The sequence below is a fragment of the Prinia subflava genome, chromosome 3 (assembly GCF_021018805.1).
Source record: "Prinia subflava isolate CZ2003 ecotype Zambia chromosome 3, Cam_Psub_1.2, whole genome shotgun sequence".
In the NCBI taxonomy this organism is placed as follows: Eukaryota; Metazoa; Chordata; class Aves; order Passeriformes; family Cisticolidae; genus Prinia; species Prinia subflava.
In genome coordinates, this window is record NC_086249.1 from 32491793 (window position 1) to 32518430 (window position 26638).

The following is a 26638-nucleotide window of genomic DNA, read 5'->3' on the forward strand; positions in this document are numbered from 1 at the left end:
GGAGCCTGGGCTTATTCCTCCCTAGGGGCAGGACTCAGCATCTCCCTGTATTGAACTTCATGGTCTTCCTGCCAGCCCATTTATCCAGATTCTTGATGTCCCATTGAGTGGCAGCACACCCATCTGGTGTGTTATCCAGACATATTCCTTCTGATAACTCCTTCTGATAACTATTCCTTTTCCTTTATTTACTTTCCAACCTATTTTTGTTTTGTTTTTTGAAAAAAAAAAAATCAGTCTCTCCTACTTTAAGCATTTTGAAATCATGTTCTGGCATACACTTTCTTCTTTATTGCTTTAAACCAAGGATAAGGTATGCACTGTGTCCAAACATGTTAAGGTTTGAAATTCTGCAAGATTCTGGACAAGTACTGAATAACTAAACTTATTATTGCACATGTGGGGTTCAAACCAAGTGATTTATCATTAGAATTCAGAATTGTTTCAGTAATACAAAAACAAACCCACAAAATACGTGGAGAAAAAGATAAAACAAGAACAGTAAGAGAAAGAGCTCATACTGTGATTTTTTCCTCCTCTCTTGTCTTTATTCTTCAAATTTAACATTAAAACCAGAAAATGTCTGAACTGCTAAAAGAAAAATAATTCATCAATGACAGATAAAGGTCAAAAATTTAGGCAAAAGCATTTCTTGATGGAATTAATGGTAACTTTTATCTCCTCAATATCCAATCCTTTTTTCCTCTTTTCCACTTTTTGACTGCTTGTTCACATGTCTCTCCTCAGCTGAACATAACTTTCTTTACCTTCTTTTATTATATATTATCTTTCTAAAGATTGTGTTAGCAACTTAGGTAATATGTTTTCCTCTATCTATAAAGAATGGAGGTAGAGCAAGGTCGGTGTTATAAATTTCTTCTTTCTCTCCCTGGATGTAAAGCTTGTTCAGCAAAGATCTCTCTCTTCACACCATACTTACACACAAAGATATTTAACAGAGCATTTACTGCATAACGTTCATTTCTAATCCATGATACAATATTTTTATTAGAACAGGAGATTTTGAACATATCCTCAGAACATTTCTTTTTCAGTCAATTGGTCATTTGGTCATCAGTTCATTCTTTTATAGATCCTTGTTTCACTGTGTAGAAAAAAGTGCACTTCTCCCTTCTATATTTAGGTACACTAGCATAATAACCACAGCAACTGCAGACAGGTTTCAAAGGCCTTTTGGTAACCATCTATTTCTAATAACAAAAGTTTACAACAAGTTAATATCTCCGATCAAAGCTGACAAATATCCTTTGGTTTATTACTCCATTAACTAAGCCTAATTCAGCAAGACACCTCTGCTACTAGGATTTGTACAGGTATTTCATGAGATCTCCACAGTCCTTCTGACAGTGTCATTATTTTGACCAATTTGTGAATCAATTACCTCCAATTATTTTTCTATGAGATTAAAGTCCTCCTCTGGAGTCTCTTTCAAATGAGTGTTTGACAGTTCTATTTTCTCTTCTTTTTGGAAATAATCTTTCATTCAGGATCAGTTAAGAAAATCTCCCTATTCTTTCATGTGTATGTGCTGCACAGTCAGAGTATCTGAGGGAAATTCAGGTCTGAAACATGCCATTCAGCTAAATTTAACTTAGTAGGTAAAGGCCTGAAATTGTAGTCATGCCCTCTAGCTCTGGGTATAAAACTAGTCCCTTTCAATTAATTTAATTCTGTGTTCTCTCCCGTTTTCTAAGTTCCTAAAAAAGGTTTGAATAACATAGAGCAGCTGTGTCCCATTTAAAGGAAACAGAAGTCAACATATTTGTAATTAGAAATATGTCCTTCTGAACAAGCAATTATTTTGGAGTCATATTTTTCAACCACTTTTGCTATTATGCCTTGTACTAACAATTCAAGATGTAGTCCCATCCCACTATAACAGAGTTTGACAGCTTTATACTTCTCAGATAGGTTTAGGTTCCTTACATATGTTATATTCTGGTAACTGTGTGTCCTACTATTTGTCTTCCTCCAAGCTTCCAACACACTTTTTTCCCATCCAGAGCAATGCTCCCATTTTTCTATTTAGGCTTCCAGCTCGCATGCAGAAAGTTGTGTATCAACCCTTGGATTTCTTTCTAACCCTATTTGTATGTGGAACTTCATTTATTCCATCTATTGAACATTGCCTTGTATTATTAGTCTTTATCTGTCCTATTTTATTCTTTGGGACTGTAGAATTTTAGTGATTTTATCCGCAGTAGATAGGTTCTAGAATACTTTATTTTATTTTACACCTGTTTGCTTTCCTTTTTCTTAGAAGGTAACTCTTGACCTTAGCAGTAGCTTGGTCCCCTTCCAGCAAAGTCAGAAAGGTAGTGCTCTGAAAAGATTATTAGAGACTGGATTCATAGTCCCTCTTCCAGCACATGAGCACATCAGACGCAATTACAAAAGAAAAAAAAAAAAAAAAAAAAAAAAAAAAGGAAAAAAAAAAATATATATATAATGCACATATGGTACATATGGTGAATGTTTTGTCACCAGATATTACACCTATTAAGACTATACCAGTGCTCAGGAAGTGTTCACACAAATTCATGATATATTAAGCTTTTGAAGTTTCCTATACATGTGGAAAACATGTCCAGGTCAGGAATTCCCTGAATTACAAATATCTGGGGGTAGTATCATACATACAATGCTGGTAATAGTGTAATAGCAAGTAAACCTTTTTACCAGCAGTTGGAGAACTTTTTCTGAATGTGACAGAGTGCTTTATATGCCGCTTTTAACCTAGGAGACCAATCTGTCTAGGTCTCACTCTCAACATTTCATAGGTAACTCCTGAAGCAGGAAACAAGGAATATCAGGAAGAATGAACAAAAGGAGTGAAACTCCGTGGTTCAGTTGTGATTGTGGTAGCCCTAGCCCTTAGTGGAGAACTTTTCGAACCAGTACACAGAGTGAGGGGATCCTCCTAACTTCCCTTCCCCTGAACTCACAATTCTTCAACTCCTCTGCACATCCCATACAGAAAAGGTTCAGGAGGAAATAATGGCTGCAGGTTAGTAGCTGTAACACCTTACTTCAGAAAAAAAAGAAAATAAAAAACTGAAGTTGAGGTTTTTATCAAGTCAGATACATGAAGCCGTTCATTCTGTCTGGAGGCAGACCTCGGGTCTATTTAATTCAAGATATTGCCCTCCAGTATGGTCCAAAGAAGAGAGATAAATCTGAACACAGGGATACAGAACATGGTCTATGTACAGCATGAAATAACTGAATCAGTCTAAGGAAAAAATAACAACCTTCAACTACATAAATGGTTGGCACAAAGATGAACACATGTTTTTTACATAATCAAGACATGAAAAAGTAAATTTATATTGCCATGCAGCCAATTTTTTGTTAGGAAGTGAGAAATCACTTCTAAGTCTAAATGCAGTTAAATGGTTGAATCAATTACATAGGAAAGATAAGGAAGATCCATCACAAACTTAATACAAACATATCAGAAATAACATACTGCTTGTAATAGAATATTATAAATGACTTCTTAAGACCTCTTTTAAAGCTTTTTTTTTTTCTTTTTATTGTTCTACTATATGCTGAAGACAGCAAAGCATTCAGATGCAGTGGTAGAAATCTTATGTAAAATAGACAAGTGGAGACTGCTTTTGAGAATATCACAACTGTCTCGCAAGTATATCACAATCATTCTACTGAAAGTTCTATGTACTGGAAACCAGTGGTTTGAACGAAAACTAACCAAAACACAGGATTAATCTTTGGCTACTCATATTCTGAATGTTAAAAAAAGAATACATTATTCTGCCATTTATCTTAAATGTCACAGGAGTGTTGCATATAGACTTAAAGATGAAGGTTGGATGAGATTATATTGATATTTTATTTTATAAGGAATCCACACTTTGTACTTGAACAAAGACTTCATCATACCAGCAGTCCAATTCATGCAATAGAAGCTCAGTTCCTTATCAGGTCATATTAAAATATCATCATCATCATCATCATCATCTTCAATGAGTTTTCTTTTTAAATTGCAGCAAACTGACAGAAATTAGCATGTCTAAAAATGATTTTTGTATTTCAGTCCTGTTTTTCCTCCAACATTTGTTTTTGTGTAACTACAATTGGTTCCTTAGATACTGCAACACCATCCTACAGTATCTTTTGTGGTAAAAATTACTTTACAGTTTTTGCCATGAGGGAGATGTGCCTAGGCTTGAAAAACAGTGCTCTGAGAAAGCAAAACAATAATCATCTCCTGTACTGATTTTTGAAAAAAGTGCAAAATTTGAAAATTGTAACTGTGTGTAGTACAGGTTTTTTCCTTTATGTTTCCCTTCTCTGATAAGGGTCTTCCCATAACTATAGCCATGTAAGTTAAAAAATAATATTAAAATAAGAGGATAGCTGAAATAGAAAGAGTGCCATTAAAACTAAAATATATGGTTTGGTCCAGGTAAGTGCTAACATTCCACTGGAGTTCTTTTGGCTCACATAATAAACTTTAAAATTTGCTGCTGTTCCATGTACCAACAATTGCAAAAGAAGCTTTTAAAGTATTTATGTTGTATGTACTTGAATAATTTATATCTCCTAATTTAGTCTGTGTGTATAAGCAACAAAGAGAGACAAAGAACAAAGCAGGGATCTTAATTTTGCACAACATAAAGATGCTGAGCCAGCCAGTGCAAGAGGTAGACAAATTTGACTACGTCAAGGAGAGGAGCCAAATTCTACTTGAACTTACACACTTTGCTCATTTCTGGAAGGAGAGCACTTGTCTTTTATATACAGGGGAAAAAATCTTCTTTGGTAGCTATTCAGTTCTCTTTAAATAATATTCATCTTTCTTTAAGAAAGAATGATCCCATGTCAGTAGTATCAACAACATAGTGTAGAACAGGAAGTAAATGTTTTTTCAGTATCAGAGATAAAGAAAACATCTGTGAAGCCTAAATCTTCTCAGTAAGTGTTATGTATAAAAATTTGTTTAGCGGTAGGATGTACTGAGGACATGGGAGTGAGATACAAGCATACCATGCCTTGTCAGCCTCCACTGTGCCTCCCACAGTCAATGGAAGGGTACATGCTGATCATTCTCCATCAAATTTAGCAGCTTCATGACTTTATTCTTTGAAATATTTACATTTTATAGGTGAAAGTAGCCTTTGGGTCTGCCCATCACTGGAATATCTTGAGATATTTTATTGTGTCTGAGCATGATTATGGAGATTGAGTTTAACTGGTTAACATTAATGGTGACTGGCCAGATTGCCTTGCTCTGTGCCCCCATTACTTACAACCAACTTGTTGGCTTAACATGATTAAGGTTTACTTTATTTCATGTCTGGTGGTCATGATGCCAAAACTAATGGTATTCAGACAGAAGTACCTGAGCCAACACCATCTGCTGTCAGCTTTCTGAAGTGAGTTAAAGCTGTAATTGTCTTGGATATTATAGCAGATATATTCTTTGGCTTTTAAAATCACTCCATTCTAGCTCTGTGCAAACTAGGAGCAAAGAGCCATTTACAAAAAGCCCTTATCACAAAAATCCACAAGCAGGTGTTTATTCCTCCTTGGGCATATCTGCTGGGGTGGAGATTTTCAGTTCCTCATGCTTCTGCAGGCAGTCACTCGCCTAAATTCACTCAACTTTATCTTCCTGTAGCATATGTCCCTGGCTCAGGACACAGGCACACATGTTGGGCATGTGCCTTCACATTTCATCCATCGAGCCATGGCACTGCCTGGCCCTGTCCACCCCACCTTGAGGCTCCAGGTCTAAACCATTGCTCAGACACAGGCACAGGCCTGCCTTTCCACTGCAAGCTGATAACAAAGTGTGTTCTTAATCAGCATGGCAGTAACCTTGTGTGTTAAATGGAGCAAAACACTTTGTGGTCTTCTCAGAGTGCAAGCAGGTTGGGCATGTATGTGTCAACCTAATGTTAGAGGGGTCAGCTATGGATCTGTGCACCTGTATCTCACCATATTTCTTGAGAATTAAAACTGAGAACTGTACATCTGAGGACTGTACACAAAAAATCGGGTGTTTATCTCCTCCTCTTTCCTGTGTGTGATACAGCATTGTTTATAATTGTATATACTCAAGAAAGTGGAGTAAACATACATCAGTTATTTTCTTCTATACAAGAGGTATTGAAACCCAGGAGTGATTTTCCATCTCTAAGTGCGTTACTATAGTCCCTGTTTGGCTGCCTCTTGTTTCAAGGGCAGTATGTTAGAAGGATTCTGGGCTTTTATTGAATGTCGTTGTCATGATTAGCCACTGTAATGGAATTAAGTGGGACCGTGTCTTATTTGGACTTATACATAGAGAAACCATAAGGACAAAACCCAACCAAAAGATCTCACAGTCAAAGCTTGAGAGAGGATTTTGGATTGTTTTGAGCCATTTGAGGGAAAGGAGGGAGGCAAAGGCAGAAAAGATAGTATTGTAATGTTGAGTTGGTGTCCTTAGAGGTTTGGGAAAAGTGCATTGCTGGAGGTAGATTTAGATACGAGTGTTTATGATTGGTTTCTCAAGAGACTGCATCTATATTAGAAAAAAGATATATTTAAAATAATTTAATTTATATGGCGGGATCATTCAGTAACACAAACAGCAGAAATAATGTTAAACATTCAGTTAGCCTCATGAAAATGTGCACTCATAAGTCTTATGCAGCTGTTTGAGTCTTTCACCAGGAGATTTCCAGTCATATGAAAGCTGTGTGCATTTCTAGCCAAGTACCCTCTGCTGACAGGGAGAGTTTGGAACGTTTAGAGTCTGGTCATTAAGAATGCTCTTGGTATGAACCTCAAAGCAAATTAGAGATTAATTTACTGGGATTATCTGCTTGTTTTTCACTATTAGAAATTTTTAAGACAGCATATAATGAAGGGGTTCCATCCATCACAGCTCCTGATATTTCATTATGAAGAGGTGAAGAAAGTAAGGAAAGTTATTGATCTCAAGTATTAGCTTCAAAGATACAGAGAATTTTTCTGACCATTCATGTAAAATTTGTTTATTTTAGAATTATTGGTAGTCTGACAGGTCCCATTATAATCGTCTGCCCCATTTATCTTTTCTTTTTCAGGTTAGTCTTCCTTTGCATATTAAAAGCACTTTTCAGGCATTTATATCTTAAAGCATGCTGAACTTCAATTACATTGACTCACGTGGTGAAGTTTTTGTTTAAAATAGTAAAATTGTTTTTATCATGGGAATATACTGCTCTTTCTTTCTTTCTTTCTTTCTTTCTTTCCTTCTTTCTTTCTTTCTTTCTTTCTTTCTTTCTTTCTTTCTTTCTTTCTCAAGAACTGGGTGTTATAAACTTAAATAATGCACTTTATTCAAAAGGAATTCAAGTGAAAATGAACTGTTGACATCGCCCTTGCTTACAGTAAAGACTGAATGGTTGAATTTAAAGCTGTATTTTATTGACATGGAGAATAGTAGGTACATCTACTCATTTTATATCTGTAAAAATAAATTAGCCATAGGAAATATTGTAAATTTTTGCCTTGAATCTAGCAGTATATTCTACCATTTCTTAACAAGAGATGTTATAATGTAAAAAATTAAATGGTTAAGTTAAGAAACATGTTTATTTGAGCCCCATAAAATCAGCACAAACCTCCTTCAGAAGTTTGAAGGAACAATATAACATTATCTAAAAAGAGTATGCCTTTTATGCCTTTCTGCATTTCCAGCCTTGGCAAATATTACAAGCAAAAGTAGCATGCTCATGTGGGAATGTGTGTATTTGAAGAAATGCATGTGCTTGTGGGCTGTTATAGCCCTCCAATTTTTAAGATGCTGGCAAAAATAAGTGTAAAATGTATCAGAAAAAGCCAGTTTTATCAGCCTTTCTATGATTCTCTAACTGCCCTACATAGAGAGGGCTGGCAAATGAGCAAAGGAAAAACAGGAGGAATATTGTTTTGCAGGTGTTATTTCTGCATGCTTAGATCTATTAGAATGGTCCTTTCTCATTCTTCTTCTCTCTTTCTTTTTCCTAGTGGCCACCCATCTACTCTGGGAGAGGACAGGCAGCAATGTCATTTAGAGAAAATGAGTAAGCAGCTGCAGAGATGCCAGGCAAGTACCTTTTGTTAAAACCAGTAGCGGGCCAAGAAAATAAGCAGAGGAGATATTTTGGTGAAATTATGTTTTTTTCCACTCAGCCACCACATCACCACGTGCTTTGGAAGACAAGCACTAGTTTTGTGTCTTAGTGCTGCCTGGATGCAGGCACAAAGCAGCCATTTTTGCAGTCATTTCTGGATGCATGTTACCTTAGTCTCTCACATCTAAACCTGCTCATTGCTTTTAATGTTGCTGAATCTTTTCTCTAAAGCAGTGTGATGTGCACAGTTGAATAAAGGCCATAATTTCTCTTTGAAAACTCACTGGCATGAATGAAGCTAATGATTTCAGTTTGGCACTTCAGCTGCAAGGTAAATGAAATGAAGTTTTTTATCCAGTACTTGATGGCTTTGCATTTCCGATATGTATCTATTTAATGCTAATGAATTAGACTTTTTTTAAATAATGGAAAATTTCAAGGATCATCTAAAAATTTCTAAAATAACATAACTATGCACAATTTGTTTAAATCTCATGTATAATCATACTGATTGTGCAACTCACACAACTGGTATCACATGATACCAGTAGCACATGATACCAGCTCCTGGCTCTGGATCATCCAGCCTTAGGAATCAGAAAACTTAGAAACTTTCTTATTCCTTATAGAAGTTGTAATAAGTGTCAGTTGTAAAAGTAACCCCCAAAAATATTCTCTCCTTCACAGGAGGCATAAAGAGCACCATATTCCAGTTCTTCTGTTCCCCTGTATCCTTGGGTTATGACACCTCTATTTCACTAGTGTCTCAAAGTCTCTTTGGCTGCCTCCTGCAGAGTTGTTAGTAGACCTTGACATTATCACAATGAGTATCATCCCCCAGCCTCCTTCCACGGGCCACATTCCTGGGGTGAACAACTTCTTCCTTCATGTTTCAGCTGTGTGCATATAAGTCATTGTCTTTTTGTCAACCTTGGGTTTTGGTCAGCTTTGAAAACGTGTGTGAAGTACAGACCAGGAGAAAGCACTGGTGGAGGAACAGCTGCAAAAAGAACAGGGATGTCTATGGAGGCATGAAGGGAGAGTCTGTGCCAAAAATAATTGTTCTTATCAAGACCCAAACAAGTAACTTCTTCCTACTGTGCTTCTCAGACAGCAGCTGCTGGGAAGTTGATGCTCCAGATTTAGAAATTGCTTGGAGGAGGCAGAAAGCAGGCTGAGGAGCAGCACTGAGGAGTCAGGAGCTGTGGCCAAATCAATATACAGAAAGAAAGAAACTTCTGAGATTAATCTGGAACGAGGGGTGTATCCTCGCTGTACTACTCCTGGTTTTGGTGATGAAACTCCTCAGCAGAAAGCTGAGAAGTATATTATGAACACTTACCTCATTCTCCTCCTTTTTTCCCCACCTGGCCATAATACAATTTTTAAGATGGCCTGCTCTCTTCCATGCTTATCCCTGTCTGAAAGAAGATTGAAGAAATCCTGACTGGTTTTTGGGAACAACTTTGGCATCATCAGTTAGAAGTCAGCACAACTCAGCCAATTTTACAGTCAGAAGGTGTTGAAAAATGGGTAAAATGAAAGAACTGGCAGCTTTCATGAAATTCTTCTGAAAACATAAATCAGTCCCGTCTGTTCACTGTGAGCAGTTAAATCCATTTCACTATACAAAGAAAGATGAAGTGATTTTCTGGTGGGCAAAGAAAAATCTGTTGTATGGACACTTTGCCTCCTCCTCCGCTTATTCAGAAACAGATTTTGCTGTGCTCCAGAACAGTCTCTTCTCCCCTGAGCAAGCACCAGATTCACCTCTGCTCTTGGAGCATCCCAAACCCATCTGGCTCCTACTCCCACAGTTCAAGGAAGAGCATCAGTCCCAGACCACCACTGTAAGAGCAAATTGAAGGCAGTGAGCTGGAACCTGTTTGACATGCATGTGTGCAGCTGCCCCTGCTGCACACATGCATGTCAGACAGCACAGGGTGCAGCTGGACTTCTCCCCCATTGAGGCAACTTTCCTGACAGCCATCAGAGGTGGACCATCACCCAATGTGAGTTTGAGCTCAGACTCTATTGTAATGATAGCACAGACACAAGAGTCCAACAGGCAGACCTGCAGAGAACCCCTATGCAATTCACATAATTTGATACAAAACTGCAGTCCTGAGCCAGAATTCTTTCAGTCATACAATCATAGAATAATTTAGGTTTGAAAGCATCTTTAAAATCAAGTCCAACTACTAACCCAGCACTGCCAAGTCTAACACTAAAACATGTGCTGTATCTATATGCCTTTTAAATACCTCCATTGATAATGAGTCCATCACTTCCCTGTGCAGCCTGCTCCAATGCCTGATCTCTGTTTCAGTGAAGAAATTTTTAAAAAAATATCCAATCTAATAATTCCCTGGCACAACTTGAGGCCATTTCCTCTCCTCTCCCTTGGGAGAAGAGACCTATGGTACGGCAAAGCTAGTTAGGCACAAAATGGTTCAAATCTTTTCAAACTTGTTTTTCAATAATAAGGTGGTAAAGAGATCAAAGCAGAGCTAAGAACTTAGTCAAAACCATTCCTATTTGGGGGCAAAAGCCCCAGATGAATACACATGACCAAAGACTGCATTGAAGGCTGTAGGTCTTCTGTGACAAAGTGGAAGCATGCAAATATTGTGACCCTCTAGAAAGGATTTATGGTGTTTGAATTTTCACAATTCAGGATCAGAATTTAGTCTGGTGAAGACAGAACTGTCTTGCAAAAGGTCTTTTTTCTTCAAGCCATTTTTATGACATAAAGTCAACCAGAAGAAAAAAAATTCCACCTTTTAATGCATTAGTGCTTAATTTATGCTGTTACATTAATACATATCATTGAGGTGAAGCACTGTCAGCTGCAATGATGTGTCCATCTAAAATAATAGTCCAAACCTTTTGTGAGTGAGTCAGTTGCTCTGTTTGCTTGGCTACAATGTTGGGGAAAAAAGGCAGTTCATTAAATCATCATTTTCAAAAGGTTCTTAATTACATTTAGTGCTGGAGAGAGGACAATTTTTTAAAATGGGTAGTAAGGCTGCATGGTAACAAAAAGAAAATAGGTGACTTTCAGCTCTCTGTTCTGAGGTAGGAACTTCTGAATGTCCCACATTTTCTGGGAAGTTAACATAAAATTTAATAATTCATTCATTTTGCTCATCTGTATAATTTTTATGGCATGAGAGGTAGCGGCATGTTTCCAGCATCTTCCTAAACAAATCCTGAAAATACAAGTCTGCAAATGAATACGCCAAGTGGAGGTTTTAGAGGCACAAATAGCAGATGTTCAGTTCTCAGTATTTTTTTCTTTGTATTTTACAATTAGCTCCTTTAGCAGTGTTAGCATTTACAAGCAGATCATTTTAGTTTTATGGAAGTTTGCTAAGCAGATTTAATTGCAACAATTGCAAAAGGGATGAAACTGGAACAGGTTACCCAGAGAGGCTGTAGATGCCCCATCCCTGGAAACATTCAAGGTTGTGTTGGACGGGGCCCTAAGCAACCTATCTAGTTAAAAATGTCCTTACTTATTGCAGGGGCTGTTGGGCTAGATGTCCCTTAAATTCCCTTCCAACTAAAACTATTCTATTATTTTATGATTCTGAAGTTTCTGAGGGTATAATTCTTGTCCCTTCTGTGGTGTGTGAAGCATCAGTGGAAATATTTTTCTGATAGTCTGTACTGTGAAAACAGAACACAACCTTGCAAGTAGAAGCAACGATAGGCAAGCTGGTTTACACATTGTGTATATTAATATCACAGCTATCTTTGGGCAAGAGTTTAGGTCTAGCACTATTGAGAGACAGTGTTAAAAGTGGGAAGATATATATTGAGAGCCATAGGAAAAATACCTGTAAAAGTTTTCAATCTTCCAAGGATGTAAGCTTATTAAGATAGACACATTCTTGTTTCCACATTAACTTATATCAGGATAGCATTATGTGTCCTGACACATGATTTTTATTTCTGTATTTTTAAAGATTTTTAATCAAAACTTTCTTGCCAATGTACTTATAGGCTACAAAAAAACAATGCTTGTCAAAAAATCCTTCCTGAAATACAGGACTATGTTCCACATAAAGCACTATGTCAGGCAGCCTGAAATATCTGTGTTGAAATGTGGCTTATATAAACCAAGATGAAAGCACATTAAGTGTTTTATGTTTTGTGCATGACTGTAGAGTTTTCAACTGCATTTTCCAGACAAAAAGGAGTCACAGGAGCCGCATGTGCCTGTCTGCCACTGCTGCTCACACAGTGGGGGGGTGATCTCTCTGCTGCACTACAGCATGGTGTCCAAATGGATACCAGCCTAATAAGAGCTGGTAATTAAACATGATTAATCAGGCATATGACTCTCCACTCTGGCCTCTGTGGAACCATAAACATACTGATGTTCTGTGTTATAACCGAGTCCTTGTGAAAATTCCGCTGTTTGGGGGTTGTTTGTGTGGAGGTTCCCACAGCCAAAAATTGCCATGTGGCTTGTGCCTGCCTTTTTTTTCTCTGTGCTGCCCAGATATCAAGGCACCCCAGGTGGACCCCCAAAAGAGGAAATCCCACAGATTTACACAATTTACACTTTGGCTGCACAGATGTGTAAGTACAGCAGCACATCCCGTGCTTGACGAGGAAAATATGCTTTCACTTGACATGTTATAGGTTAATTGAGCTTTTTATGACTTCCAAGTAGCCCAGATAGCATTATTTATATTGAGGTTTAACTGCTTCCTGTTCTTGAACTATATTACTTAGGGGTAACTTAAATCCCTATGAATAATTTAGGAGTATATGGTGTAGATATCACCAGAATACTGGAAAGCGAAGTCAGGGCTTGGATAGCCAAAGGAGGAAACACTGAGAATGAAGAACTGGAGATGCTGTTCTCTGCAGATATATGAAATTGTTTTTATGAAAGCAAATCACTTGTTACAATACTTATTTTCCTTGTGGAACATCATTGGGCTACACTGAGAATATATATTTATCTATATACACAGGAAAATATAAACAATTATATTTTATTTTCTCAAGAGGACTTGTATCTTGAAATCTGATGGCTGTCGTCTTGTAAACCAGATACTCAAATGAGGCTGCACTGTGAACAGCAAATGTCAACTCCGAAAATTTGTATTGTGGTCAAACCTGTGTAACAACATGGAAGTCAGTGCTGACTCATGTTTCTGGGTGGAGGATTGGATTAAATCTTTCAATAGCATTTTTCCTATATCTTTACCATTTTTAAGCTTACACTCCTCAGCCCAACATACACTTACCTGGAAAGGTCACACTTCAGTTTGTTGAGAATGAGATCTGAGAGTACTTCAGGACCATTGTACAATGTACATTGGGATAGTTTTGCCCCGATGCTGACTTGGGGACTGCTCTTGCACCCCAGTGTTGCTACAGCTAATGAAGTGAGCCTTACTGAGCCACTGGCCTCTTATTCATCAAAACCTGAAAGGTCAGGAAATCTGAAAAATCTGCAAAGAAGGTAATAGTAAATAAAGGCAAGAAATGGGGAAAAAGAAATCCTAGTGTGCAGGCGAAAGGATTATGGAGGGAAATTTGGCGAAAGAAGTATGGCAACATTCAGTTCTGACACATATATTGCATAATATTCATAGTATATTAACATATATTTACATGATATGTTTTATATATATCAAGCCAGACATAATTTTTTCTTCCTTATTTCAATAATTTTCCCTAAGACAAGGGGCAGGGGGGGATTTTGGTGAGTGGAGAGAAGGAAAGGGGCCCATTTTTCCATAGTATAAGAAATTTGTTCAGAAATTTTGTGCCTTGTATTGTACTCATATACATAAGGCTGTTGCAGACTTGGAGAAAGTTTAAACTTTTTGTATGTATAAATATCTACAAATATGTATATAAATTTGTATATATACATAAAGTTGTAAATTATATGTAAAGAGATATATCTAAACATGTAATTTTATATTTAAATAGCATAATTTCTCTGCATACAGATCTATAGAGAGATACATTATAGATGAGAGAGAGAGAGAGATGCAGAGAAACATATCTCTCTTGTTTAAAAATCCATACACATACTCTTTAAAATACCTTGTAAAATTAAGGCAAGTTTCTTTTGGGATTACTATAGGCCCAGTATATAGACAAAAACACTTCCTTCCTGAAGATTTTCATAATTCATCTTCAAAACGTCTTGCAAGAATCACACTTAGAAGCAAATCTTAACACATATCAAAACATAAAGTAACTAAAAGATTTTATATTTATATTTTATATTTAAGGGTCTTGCTTTCTAGGTGTAGTGTGCTTTCAAGCCAAAAATTATTTCCACTAGCATAAGCCAAAAGGCGTTCTTTGATCCTTAGTCCAGGGTACTCTGCTTTATCTGTGGAACAGCAGCTACATCTCACTGAAGGGATTACTAACATTAATACAACCCAGATGCTTCTATTTGCTTTCCTTACAGTGGCATGGATTTTAACTGAATACTTTCAGCATATGTAGAACCAAATTATTTTGCTATTTTCCTTGAATACTATGCATTCTTATTTTTCAAGAGGGAAAATAACCTCAATAAGTAAATAAGTGATGGTTTCTTTGACTACAGATACCAGTTTTCTACTTTCAAACCAGACATGGAGAGTAATACCATGGGGTAAAATCATGGGATCTTTTTCATCTCTCTTTTCCCTTTATGCACATTTGCAGGACAGGTTCAAGTTTTCTCAAAATTCCCAGGAAGCACTATGAAAATTTGAAACAGAGAAGTGAATTAGGAAACACTCCTAGTATTTCCTTTTTTTTTTTTTTCCCACAAAACTCCAAGTTGTGTAAAAGTTATTATTTGTATTAAAATATGATGCAAAAAAGCACTAGTGGGGGGGTGGGCAGGATGAGGAGTCGTGATCAAGCAATACCAGAAAAATCTTTAAGGAGAGGTTTTTGGTGGATAATCAGACTTATTTGTGTATTTGTTTCATTTGTTGTGTCAGTACTAGGCAGCTTCTGTACAGTATGATTTGAGTGAGTTTGCAAGTTAAAAAACAAATGTGTCAGCTTTTGATGTCCTTCTGGGTCTACATATTTTATAGGACTCACAGTGAAGTCTGATCTTGTAGACATAATTTAGTTAATTGGACATACTTCTGTCCTGCCTTGAAAGGCGAAGAAGACCTGTTCATCAATTATGCATTACCTAAAAATAAAATTGTCTGTTGTGTCACATCAGACTCAAGATATTCCAGTCCATTATTAACCCTGACTGCTATGTATTAAAGAGAGACCAAAGGGAAAATAAAGAGATGAGGCTGCAAAGAAGCCAATGATGCAAACAGGAAGCTGGAAAAGTCCAAAGTTTTTTGTAGGTTCAAGCCTCCACTGAATTCACTTGTCAGGGAAGGGCCTTCTTACCATAAGGAAAGTCTGTGAGCTCTAGCATTGCCAAAATTTTCATTCTTATTCTCACCCTGTGTGTCCAAGTGCACTTCTTACTTTTGCTCTCATTACAGAACATAATTCTGTTTCTTTCATAATTGCCTATTCTAATAAAAGCTAGGGGAACACACCTCCTCAGTTTAGTGGAAACTTTCTAGGTTTTCAAAAGGATTACACAATTATTGAGCCAGAGTAATTAGATAAGCTTTGCCTGTTTTTTAAAGGAAAAGAGAGAGATAAAAAAAATGGATTCCCACCAGCTGATAACAATGGACCACACACTAAAGGGTTAGTTACAATCAAAGACTCACTAAGTTTGGAACAAAATTCCAAGGTCACCAAGGTGATTCCACCTTTTCCCTGGGCAGTGTATTCCAATGTCTGACCATCTCTTCAGTGAAGGAATTTTTCTCTAATACATGATCTAAACCTCCTCTAGTACAACTTGAGGCTGTCCTTTCAACCTGAGGTTAACAACTCTTTGACAAATGTCAAAAGCAGCAACCCCTGGGACAAGGAAACATGCTTTTTATACATGCAGCATGCCATCAAAGGAGTGGCAAAATACAAAACAAGTGCTGTACAAATCTGTGAATGATGAAAGCATCAGCAGAGCTTCCATAAGGAGGGAACAATCACTGCTCTCAGTCTGGGTCATTCGCCCCATTGGACACATCCCTGCAAAACACATTTCAATACTGTTGCAGCAGAGAATGCAGGTCCTGTCAGCTTGAAGGACCACTGTCTTATGGAAAATAATGACTTTAAAAAGGAGTTGTTGTGAGAAGCACAATGAAGTGGTATTATGGGTAAATGTAATCCTGCGATTTATAAACTCAAACACATTAAAGTGCTTTATAGAATTTGAGACAAAGAATAGCGGGAAACAAGTGCTATAAATTGGAATAGAACTAGATAAAGTCTAAGCAGAAATTAGTACTGCATTTTTACTAGTGAGGTTGATTAATAACTGGAATAAAAAAAATGAGTTTTATGTTGACAAAACTTCTTTAGCTGCAGGGAGATCTTTTTCTGAGATTAAGTAGTAATTCAATTAAAATTAATTATTAGATGGAATTGGTAATAAGTGCTTTTGCAACAACTGCAGGTCTGTGTGAGATGTAAAGTTATCTTACACTTTCTGCAGTTAATTTCAAGCCATGATTTCCATGATTTTCAGAGTAGGAATGCAATTTCTCTGCTTCTCTTCACAAAGTAAATCACTGACATGAAGAATGCAATGGCAGAGCTCCGCTCTTATTAAATAAACATGGAATTCAAAAAAAATGCTGTAGAAAAATGGGATCTTTAATGCACTCAGTAATGTGGAGAGCTGTCATAAAGAAGAGAAGTGCTGCTGAAAAAGGCAAAATGGCAGCAGATATAGAGTGTGAAGTAAACCAAAGACTGGGTATGAGCCAGAGCTCCTGTTTCTAAAACATTATGAGGGTATCCTCAGGATTAGGAGGGATGGCTTATGGCATCAGCTTCATACACTAAGTTGGTTCATTTATTGAATTCCAGAGAATGGAAAGAAAATTACACCATGATTTTGAGGAAGATTGTGCATGGGTTGTTGGTGCCAGGTGTTGGCAGTGGGATGCTAAAGGAATGGCCTCTGTACAGAGAGGTCAGAGGGGCAAATATTCCTCCATGGCCCTGCCCACAATGGAGTAGGAGAAGGAGCAGCAAATAGGATTAGTTATGGACTGACCATATACCAATCCCCATCCCTCTCCCCCCTGGAATAGGAGATAAAGTCAGGAGTGAAGGAGTGAATTTGAGCCTGGAAGAGACACAGAGGGAAAGAAGCCTGTTTCAATTTTTTCCTGTTTCTTTCTAACCAAATGTGTTTTAATTGGTGATATATTAAATTAATTTTCCCCAAGCCCAATCTGTTTTGCCATGACAATGACTGATAAATTATCTCCCTCTCTTCATCTTTCCTTTCTGATTTTCTTCTCATCCTGTGGAGGAGGAGTGAATAAGAAGCTGGGTTGGAGTTTGACCCGTAACCAAGGTTAACACTACAGGTATTCTTTCTAAACAAAACAAATGCACATCTTTACAACTCTGTCTGAAAGAGCTTTTCTTCCATGCTGAGTAGGAGTTTAATGATTTCTAGAATCAAGCAAGTTTGAGATGTGAACAGAACCTGGAAAAAACCACTTTTTTTTTCCTAATTCTTAGAAGTGTACAGAGGCTGCAACTGAAATTCCCCAAATAAAGAGATACTTTGGACCATCAGATATATAAATGGAAAAGGATTATAATACAAAAGCTTAGCAATTACACACATAAGAAATACCATGTCAAATTTGCATTGCATTACAAACTTAATAAGGTTTTGTCTAGTGTCATTGATATAGTGAAGGTTTAAAAAAAGGTGGTAGTAAATAGTGACTGCAGAAAATTTGGCATTTTTAATATCTCTAGGAATTCATGGGATCTGATTGTTTCTTGCCCTGGCACCAATGACTATCATAATTATTTACACAACACCTTATGAACAAGAACTATTTGGCATTTATATGACATCACAGCAATATGTTCATTTTACCTGAGTCACAGGAGTGGTGTTACTATGGGTGACCCCTTCCTCTTAATGACTATCCACTGACTACAGCTTGAAAACTGCTTATTGCAGCTCTAATGCATTGGGCGAGTGTGTGTTTGTGTGTATTTCAAAAATAGCCTAAGCCACTTGTATATTTTATTCTCTGTAACCAATAGTAATTTTTGTTCTATAAGGAGACAGAAGATTACATCTCTACTAACTATAAAATAATTCAGGCTGGCAAAAACTCATAGGACCAAAACCAGGGATAAGCTTCTCAAACTGCTTGAACACAATCTGTGCATACATCCTTAAGACTTGTTAATAATGTTTTTTTTAAAAAAATGTACCTGTAGTGTATGCATTGAACTATTTCTTGCACTGTTCAATATAATCTGTGAAATGAATACATTCAATATTTGACAGACAGGATAAATAAAAAATATTAATACAGACAAAAATGTTATTGGTAAGGTACTAAGAATTACTCTACTAAAATATATCTAGGTATGCTCAGAAAATCAAAACCAAAACTACCTTAAACTAAAGAGCTTATATTCCTACAGGTATACCCTCTTCCTCATGGCAGCATCCACACTTATGTACATGCAACTGAAAAGATCATTCTTTAAAATATCACATGCAAATATTTTCCTTTCTAGGAAATTTATTCTTTTTTTTTTTCCCCTTGTGAAAACATTGAAATGTGATAGTTGAACACCAATATATTTCAGACATTCCCTTATGGACTTTTTCTTGAATTGTCCTGTTATGCTTGATAAAGATATCAGACAAATCAATAAATGCACCTGAGAAATAAGTTTAATTAATGTAATGAAAGGGTAACCGTGGAAAACAAAGTAAAGTGGAAAAGAAAAGGGAGATCTAATCATGATGAAGGACTTCAGTACCTTGGGTGATGGGCCTGTAGTTCGTATATAAACTTAATAAACATCTGAAAACAGTTTTGCCCCCAAATCTCTGGAATATCAATACATCAATATGTAGTTTTACGATCTAAGAGATTCTTTGTTTTGAGGTTTTTGTAACATCTGACTAATCCAAACTTTTCTCCTCTTGAGATTTCAAAATAGTCATTAGGAGAAAATTGCAGTAGCTCTACATTGTAAGGGAATCATCTCATCAGTCCAGACTCTCCATAATATCTTCTATTAAGCTCATTTGTTTGGGTAATAAACTGAGGAAAGAGGATATTTGACCACGTCAATAGAAATTAGTTTAAATTGAACTATCTCTGCTATCCCTTGGCTGCCCTTAGGTGAATTGCAATAAATGATGGTATGGCAATTATATTCTGTTATTTTACCAGATGTCTCCATTTCTCTGAAATACTCTTTTGCTCAGTTTTACAACCTGTGCCTCTCTAAATAAACCAGGAAGAACCAGTGTGGCTAGCCACTCTTTCCTCATTATTGAAAGAATTATTCCCATGTCACACTCGATATCAGCTGCTGTACCTCCTGTGGCAAATTGTTTCTTTTATGAAATAACAATAATAATTTCATTCAACTGTAAAAGATTTGACCATAACTGTAAGAGTATTATTTGGCACAGTATGTATAGAAAAGCTTGAAAGCAGATGATTTGCAGTAATTGGCATGCTTCCTCTGCTCCTACTTAGGGAGGCTCTAGCTGATGGAAGAGTACTGAGTATCTTTGAACTAAAGGCAGTATCAGGACTGCCACTGTGACCTGGTCCATGTCATCACTTCAGTCATTTCCCATAAATCTTTAAGTGATACAAGCAGTGGAAACACACTTCCCATTACAGATCAGAGAATGGACCCATTATTCACAAGTCAGAATCAGTTTTAGCAGACGAAATGACACCAGTGTAAAAACATCACACGAGAGAAACTATTTCAACATTCTTAACATGACATAGTCTGACTTAAGCAAAGAAGCTTTGAAGTAATCAAGAAAGATGGGAGAAGAAGGGTAGTGAAGGGCCCTGTGATGCCTTTGTGTTTCTTTCCCCTGAATCAATGACAATTTTATGTGTTGATTTTGAGAGACTGTATGCCAAGAATATTCATCCCCATATCTTGCACACAATAAGGGAGAAGTGCTGCAGTGCATCCTCCTTTGGATCCCTTCTCTTTCTTCTAATAAACGAGCCATGGTGTAGTACTGGAAGTTGTGTGCTGAGATTTTATTTCTTGAGTTTGAGGTTTTTTTCTCCTTTTCCTTTTTCCTTTTTCCTTTTTCCTTTTTCCTTTTTCCTTTTCCTTTTCCTTTTCCTTTTCCTTTTCCTTCTCCTTCTCCTTCTCCTTCTCCTTCTCCTTCTCCTTCTCTTTTCTCTTTTTTCTCTTTTTTCTCTTTCTCTCTTTCTCTTTATTTTCCCTATTCCACTTGGAGGCTTGAAGGTGATAGCCTAGATAAGATACATTGGAATTTTGCCCTCCAATAAGGTATAAGAAGCTCTCTGTGCTTGCTTAGCAGAACATTTGAAAGCAAGTTTTTGCTTAAATAGCCAGTAATTAGGTGGTCTCAGAGAAACCTCAAGAATTTACTTTGACAAATGGAAGCTTCCGGGGTTAGAGGCCAGATGCTATCAAATTTTTCCATACTGTGAGCCTAAAGTCATTGTTTCCATTAAGACTTTAATCAATGATCAGATATCCAGTTCCTCTGAAATCAGGCATGAACTTTTTCACAGAAATTATGATGAGGTTAAGTCTGCTTTATTTTCTATGCTCAGGAAATAGAAGTCACTTCCCCACACCTTTCCTCACACTCATTCCTGGACTATTGAGTTTGTTCAAACATGTAGCAATTAAACTACATAAACTTTATAAACATAGAAACATAAGAAAGAGCATAACAAAAAATATTTCTGCACTTACCCATACTAATGAACCTTTTGAACACTGTTAGGAAATCAAACAGGCTATTTCCAATAGCACATGGAAATTGCTGCTACTGTTAATATCTCCTGCTTGTGTGTTTTGGTATGTCTTCTACAATCAGTATGGAAGTGTAGGGGAATATTTATGTAATAAACCCCCAAGGGCTTCCAAATTTCACTGCAGCCACAGTGAAGTGTCATTTTCTATAGAGTTGAAATTAGTTGCTGTAAACAGCTAGTTCTACATTATGACATCTGAGTTCTGGACAATCATGTTGAGTCTGAGATCAGTAACTTAATTGGTTATTTTCTACAAAATTATTTACAATCAGCGGAAGTTGTGGTTGTATAAAGTGTCTGACCAAAGATTGAAGCATGCAGGAAGATTTATGAACATCTCTATCTGAGTAATACAGCTTGAAGCCCTAGTCTTAAATTTCGCATTACTTTAAAAGGTTGAACAAATGTAATTTTGAGGAGAGGAGAGGTTCTGAGAGGTTCGGAGAGGAGATTCGAGGAGAGGAGATTCGAGGAGATTCGAGGAGAGGAGATTCGAGGAGATTCGAGGAGATTTGAAGAGATTCGAGGAGATTCGAGGAGAGGAGATTCGAGGAGATTCGAGGAGATTTGAAGAGATTCGAGGAGATTCGAGGAGAGGAGATTCGAGGAGATTCGAGGAGAGGAGATTCGAGGAGAGGAGATTCGAGGAGATTCGAGGAGATTTGAAGAGATTCGAGGAGATTCGAGGAGAGGAGATTCGAGGAGATTCGAGGAGAGGAGATTCGAGGAGATTCGAGGAGATTTGAGGAGATTCGAGGAGATTCGAGGAGAGGAGATTCGAGGAGATTCGAGGAGATTTGAAGAGATTCGAGGAGATTCGAGGAGAGGAGATTCGAGGAGATTCGAGGAGAGGAGATTCGAGGAGAGGAGATTTGAGGAGAGGAGAGGAGATTCGAGCAGAGGAGATTCGAGGAGAGGAGAGGAGATTCGAGGAGAGGAGAGGAGAGGAGAGGAGAGGAGAGGAGAGGAGAGGAGACGAGACGAGACGAGACGAGACGAGACGAGACGAGACGAGACGAGACGAGACGAGACGAGACGAGACGAGACGAGACGAGACGAGACGAGACGAGACGAGACGAGACGAGACGAGACAAGACGAGGAAAGTACAGCTGGAAAGTGTAGCCTGACTGCTTTAGAGGACTTCCACCACAATGAAAGACAAAATACATTTTCACTGCCTACAGGAAAACAAGTATACAGTATAAAACAGTATTCTTGTATACAGCCAAATTCTTCCAAGCACAAAGATTCTGGCCAGTAGAAAATGCTATTACTAGTTCTTTCTTTGGTACTACTTGCTTCTGCACCAGATCCTTGATGTGTAAGAAGGAGCTTGCAGTAGCCTTGGACTCTGTTTTATTAAATTCCATAAACAAAGTGAATGGCAGTCTGGAGAGCCATTGCATTCTCTGATAGATATTTATGTGCTCAACAGATAGAAGATGCTAAATCATCCTAGAGGGTTGACTTATATCTGCAGCTTTAAACCTTGACATTTAACAGGACTGAACAAATGGCACATGTACCTCTAGTACACAGGATTTATTGTTTCCATCTACCTTGGTGCCTGTTTTATGTGAGTCCTTATTAAAATATTACTGCCAACATCTAAAGCTTCAGTTCAAATTCCTGTGATATCGTCTAAGGACTTGAAAATTTGCTAGCTAGAGATATCTTTTCTCTAGAGTTTTGCAATTCTAACCTGTCTATTCTTTGTCTTGCGAAGCACTTACCTTCTGTCTCCAGAAAGGGAATGCCACACAGAAGAATAAGCCATTATTTTTATTTCAAAGGCAGGGCCCTGTATTAATAACACACTCAGACTCACATTCAGATTCAGGGATATCTGGAAAACCCTGTTGATTGCTTCTGAAACACTGACTAGTGGTACATTTCCCCAATAAAAGAACTGAGTACCAAGTGTATCATCATTCTGGAGCAGAAAGGCAGAAGGAAGTCTTTTCCAGGTTAGGCCAAAGTCTGATCATCCAATAGGGGCTCTACTTTGCAGAGATAGCAGGTGAACAATGTCCAGCAGCTCTTTGGTCTTGTGTTGAGCACTTAGGCTCTATTTTTTCTGAGTTTGTTTGGAAGTGTTATTCACACTTCATGATTTTTTTACTAGTTTTCCCCATTTTCTTTGATTCTCAGCTTTTTCTGTAAGGCATTTCCATTCCTTTTCAAGACAGGCTTGTCCTTTCCATGACATTGAGTAGGGATCAAGGATGTTTGAGGAAGAGTAATGACTGGATATGGCACCCAGTGTCGTGGTCTAGGTGACTGGATGGTGATCAAAGTTTGGACTTGACCTTAGAGGTTTTATTCAATGATTCTGTGAATCTGTGACGTGAGAGATCAAACTAAGAATGGTACTATCTCAGAATATTCTCCTCTATCCTCTAGCAGAAAAACTTCCTAGGCCAGAGACAGTGCCATTGCATTTAACCCAGGACAAGCTTTTGTCACATGAGTGTAGCTTGGGTAGTGTCACCATCTGTAGTGCCTGGGGGAAGGATAGGAAAAGGCAAGGAAAAAATTAAAGGTGATCACCAAACTGAGACAGAGATTCGGATCTGTTGTTAGTCACTCCCAAACCAACAATTGTGAATCTCATCCAACTTACATTCTAATTACAGTTTTTAGCTGTAAACCTGAACTTCCAGAGTTTTAGAAGTGACAAGGCAAAGAAAAGATGATCACTTTTTTTTCCAGTGATGTATACCAATAAAATGGGACTGAATAGAAGCTCTCTGCTAAAATTATTTTCTTCATAATTCCGAGATACAAGGAGCCAAAACAGCTGGACTATGAAAAAACAAGCAAAAATGTTTATTATTTGGTAATTAAACTCTCAAACATGAAGCTTTTGCACAAGAGGATTTCATTTAAAGTCAAGAAAACACATTACCATCGTTTGTTGTACTTAAGAAAGTATCTTGCTTTTTAGGTCTAAAAAGATGTGGAAATATGACCAAGGCTTGTCACTTTCTTTATGTTACACCTGTAAATGAAATTAGATCCTTCTTTCTGCACAATCAGTTGCCATTATGTCTTCCATTGCTGTATGGTGAAAAGATCAGCAGAAAACACAACTACACATGTTTTTATGTGTTCTTCTCTTCCTGAGAAACAAAAACTTTTTCTTGTTGTTGAAAAACATAAAGTAGAAGTGGAGGAAATACTATTACAACTTGATTACATTTCTTCTGATGTTCACGTGAATGGCACACATGGGACCTGGTACAGTGCATAGGATTGGCATTATTAAACTATAAATATCTACACTGCTGTTGGCTACATCTGAGCTTGTCGCCCTAAACTTTATTACTAATATAAAGAACTAGAAACACTTGACCTATTTCAGATACCCATGTTAGACTGAGCTGTATTATGTTTCAGAGGGATTACAAATCATCTCCAAACTGCAGAAAATTAATTTCTTAAAAGTTAACAGGCCATAAGAGTTTCAGTGATGAGTTTCCTATTCTTTGAAAGAATATAGGAAAGAGAAAAAAAAAAAACAAGAACAAAACCACAAAACAGAATGTGTGAGAATAGCTGGAAAATATTTTGTCAGAATCAGTATCTTTATATATAGCAGGTAGGTTTCTGAAAAAGAATTTTTTTCTTTTTCTTCTGATTTTTTTTTTTTTCATTAAGAAATACTGGATGAGTTGAACAAAAAAAATCTGTATATAGATACTAGCGTATACATACATGCATAACCCCAGGACACATGACTAACACAGTGAAAAGTATTAGGTGTCTGTTTTGATGGTTCTGAAAAAGAAAGCTGTTAAAACCAGGAACTCCTTCTTGCCTATTAGACACAAATACCCAACACCTCCTATTTTGACCTATTTGGAACCATTTCAGTTCCTTCCATCAGGGTCTTTCTGGCACAGAAACACATCCCTGGCTTAATAATTGACTTTGAGCCTTTTCTTCAGTGTGGATTAAGCCCAGTGAGATAATTTCTGTGAAATAGGTTTGAAACACAGATGTCCTTTTCATGTTCTGTTCATGTTTTGTCTCATTTGAAACTCACATTTCAAATCTAGAGCTGTCTCACCCAAGGCAGTTTTCTGGAATCTTAGATACTTGAGCCCATAAGCGTCCTTGTGAGATTTGCTTTTGAGCACCCTCTTCTCAATATCAAATTGTCAGTTTCCCTCTGGACCCTTCTCAAGGTGCAGCTTCTTCACAGGATCCCCTGTAAGGAGCTTGGTGGGTTGTGTGGAAACAATGCAGAAGTGCTCCCATAGCTTTGCTTTCTCTTCAGGAAAACCGCCCCAAAGAAATACAAGATTCAGAATGCTTTCAGGAGTAACTACAGAAAACAAATGCTGTTTCAAGCCATGGGGGCAGAAAAGTTGGGCAATTGAGTGTGTGAGGAATAGATATCTACCCAGCCTCAGGCATCCAGACACTTAATGCTCTGAAAATGCCACACACATTAGTGGAACGACCCCATATCTGTCGTTTAATGGCTATTGCCACTGTTTTTTATATTTAAACGGAGTTTGCTTACCTTTCCACTCATCCTGTCTTGGCTGAAATCAACAAGAACAGTGGAGGTATTCTAAAGAGTTAAACCAAAATTGCCTGAGTTAGACAAAAAAAATTTAATAATTCTATGTTTTGCACCTCCTTTCACCTTTAAATTGATGAAAGAAAGCTCCTGAGACTTCTGAAATCAAAACTTTAAGTTTACCTGTTTGATGTCAGAGCTGGTGTTGAGCCTGACATCAGTAGCTTCTCATACAGTGTAAGTTTAAATTGAACAGCATTCAGATGCAGGTTTCCCATCCCACTCTACAATCTGCAATGAGTTCAGTGTTTCAGGAATATCAGGCTGACAGCCTTGGAGGTTGCAGTACAATCCAAAGTGCAGCAATTGTTCTCAGCCAGGTGATGGAATATCCAGTCATTAAAACCTCTGTTTCTGCAGAATCCTCACAAGCTTTTCCACAATCTGCCTCTGATGTAGCTCAGCCCTGTGTTAGAGGCAGACATTGGCCCTTCTGCCAATCCCAATGTCCACACCAATGGTTCTGTGATGTGAACTCCTGTCCCTTTGCAAGCCAATCTGCAATATCCAATTCATTTCACTGAATGACCTACAGGCACTACTAAACACAGCCGGATGCAAGCAGTGATCCAGAAGTGAAAGGTTTGCTATCCTCTTACCAATAGCCTGAGGTGCCCTGCCCTTTCTGGCGAGGTTTGTTAAGGCTGTGCATTCAGTACCTCAGTTCTTTCACCCTATACCTCAGACCAGTTCACCATGCAAAGTGCATTGCAGAATTTTACCTGCCACAATATGTATGACATCACTTTTAGAGGAGCTTGGGCTCGTACCAAATCTACTGCATAGTCCAGTTACCCACAAAATAAAAGTTTCCTCTTAAAAACAAACAGATTATAATGTTCTTTCTGGTTCATTTTACAATAAGTTTAATATGGTGGTTTTGTTTCTAATAAACCTTGAGAAGATACACAAATCTAAATATAAAGTTTTATAGAACTTTCATACTGACTAAACACTTACAGATAAAACCTATGAAAAACCACTGAAGTGTTTGTGGGTTTTTCTT